Raw genomic sequence first — 2,584 nt, 5'->3', positions numbered from 1 at the left:
GCCTAGTCGGATGGGGCCTAGGCCGCTAGGCAGGCAGCCTAGGTTCAAATCACATGAGCGTCATCCCTTGCACAAGCTGAAAGCGTGGCAACTCTCTGGGGTCAAGGGTTAAGCCCATGAAGTTTTATGCTGCTAGGAAAGTGATCGTAAGAATGATAGGTAGAGCCAACGTGACTCAAATTCTAAGGGCAGTTTCTCCATATAAATATCAAAAAAAAAAATCAAAAAAAAGTCTTAATCAAATTAACTATAAAAAATTCTGATCAAATTAATTATAAAAAACTTTAATTAAAGAAATTTGATTCAAAACCCTAATCAAATCAAAGAAAAGCCCTAATCAAATTAACTATAAGAAGCCACAATTTAAGAAATTTGATTCAAAGCCCTAATCAAAGAAAATCAAATAAAAAACCCATAATCAAATCAAAGAAAAGCCTTAATCAAATTAACTATAAAAAGTTTTAATTAAGAAATATGATTCAAAGCTCTAATAAAAGAAAATCAAAGACAAAAACCTAATCAAATTAACTAAAAAATCAAATAAGAAAATGAAGAGAGAGAGAGAGAGGGTCGGGTCAGGGGTAGACTCCCTCCCCCAGACTTTGTTTTGAGTGATTTCGGAGGGTGTTGGAATGGTGTTTCACCACTCCATGGACTCGGGGGATGCACCGCACCTTTTGCGCATCCGGAATTTGATCACTGCGACGTCTTGGATGATGCACGATCAAACACACCCTAAAGGTTAGTGTCTCAGGGGACACAAACTAAAACATGTATGAATATTTTTTTTAATAATTTAATTGTGTTTTCACAAATATTTTTATATTAAAGTATCAAAAGTATAGTTTTTCATTGGTTAAATAAAAAAAATCAATGTGCATGTGCCTATTTTCCAAAACATGCCGCAAACTCATATCACACATCGGGTCATAAATATATCTTTGTGAGGTTGGTGTTGCTTCATGTTTGCTACCTTCGATTGGTGTAGTCTCACAAGCCATTGATTTGGGCAGGATTGATCCACCCACTCTAATCCTGAATGATCATCATGAGTTGCTAAACAATTTTTTTGAGAAAATGATCATAATACCTTTGAAAATAATGATAATTAGTCAAAAGATATTATGATATTTCTTGCATACCCACCCACCCGATTTTTGCTGAATTTAGTGATATTCTTGACAATTTTACCCTTTTGCTAAAATGTGATTTAGTGAAACTCATTTTTTTGTCAATGAAACTGATATTCACTTATACATCGACTCGATTGATGAGACCTACTTTTTTTTTTTTACAAAATAGCAAACTAGCAAAATAATCAAATTCAACAAAAATCGGGTGGTGGGTATGCTAGGAATATTGTAATATCTTTGTAAAATACTATTATTATCTGGGAGTTAGTACGATCATTTTTCATTTTTTTTGTTTTTTGGCACATGACTCTCAAGATGTGATTTGCGTGTTTAGCATAATTGAAATTGTTCATTGGATCATGTTTCTCTTACTAGTACGTAGATTTTCTGGGGTTTGAAAAATCAATAGCTTACAATTTAACAAATTTTCAATTCTCAAAAAATAGTAAAATTTTTACATTGAATAAGACAATTCTTACTATTTTTGACCATGATAAATGCTTCCATGAGATTTGTTTCATATAAAACAATGTGCTCCTATGAGTTTAAACTAAGGGTTTGGAACCCATGAGGGGTAGCTAATATTTTCCATAGTGGAGAGAAGACAAGGAATAAAAATTAGATTCTACGGTCAGCCATCTGCGTGTAGGGGTGGTTCTCAACGAACTAATCTAGCTCGAGCTCGTCCAGGAAAGTAAATGAGCCGAGCTTAGCCTTGATCAATATAAACGAGCCGAGTTTGATCAAGCCACTAAATTCGATAAAGCTCGTAAAACTAGTATATATAAATATGTTTGCAAGAAACAAAATAAAAATTAACCGTTTCTCTAACGGTTAATGTTTTGGACATCTCCACGAAAGGTAGCGACTTCGAATCCCCTTTTAAAGACTTTTCACGTTAGCTCATCGTTTTAGAATATGTGCATTTTTTTTTTATCACCAAAGTAATCAAAATGGCATTTTGGCCCAACGGTGACCCAGTTAGTTTCATTGGAGAGGTTGGGGATCAAGAAATCTTTTTAAAACTAGGATCAAGCTCGGCTCGGGCTTGAACAGGGGTGTTTCTGAGCGAGCCGAGTTCGAACAGCTTAGGCTCGGTTTGAACTCGGCTTATGTGCACTCTTATCTGAGTGGATAGAAGTGAATAAAAACAAAAACACTGGCATGTTGGCCTAACGGTGACGCAGTTGTTAGTGTTTTTGGAGAGGTTGGGGATCAAAAAAACTTTTTAAAACTCGGATTGGCTCCGGGCTTGAACAGGGGATCGATGTTTCTGAGCGAGTCGAGTTCGAACAGCGTAGTTTCGGTTCGAACTCGGCTCGTGTGCACCCCTATCTGCGTGGATTGATAAAAATAAAAGCACCAACTGTTAAAGATATAGGTCCTACCGGGAGTCGAACCCAGGTCGCTGGATTCAAAGTCCAGAGTGCTAACCACTACACCATAGAACC

At 36.3% G+C, this 2,584-nt stretch overlaps 1 non-coding gene across 1 annotated transcript; it reads right to left on the bottom strand.

Moving 5' to 3' along the window:
• Positions 1-2,512: 2,512 nt before the first annotated feature.
• TRNAQ-UUG (transfer RNA glutamine (anticodon UUG)) lies at positions 2,513-2,584 on the bottom strand. Its single transcript has one exon. It is a non-coding gene; the product is annotated as a tRNA-Gln (tRNA).

The sequence above is a fragment of the Nuphar pumila genome, chromosome 14 (assembly GCF_984573655.1).
Source record: "Nuphar pumila chromosome 14, dmNupPumi1.hap1.1, whole genome shotgun sequence".
Taxonomy (NCBI): Eukaryota; Viridiplantae; Streptophyta; class Magnoliopsida; order Nymphaeales; family Nymphaeaceae; genus Nuphar; species Nuphar pumila.
The sequence above is the reverse complement of the archived record's forward strand: the minus strand, read 5'-3'. Positions and strand labels throughout refer to the sequence as shown.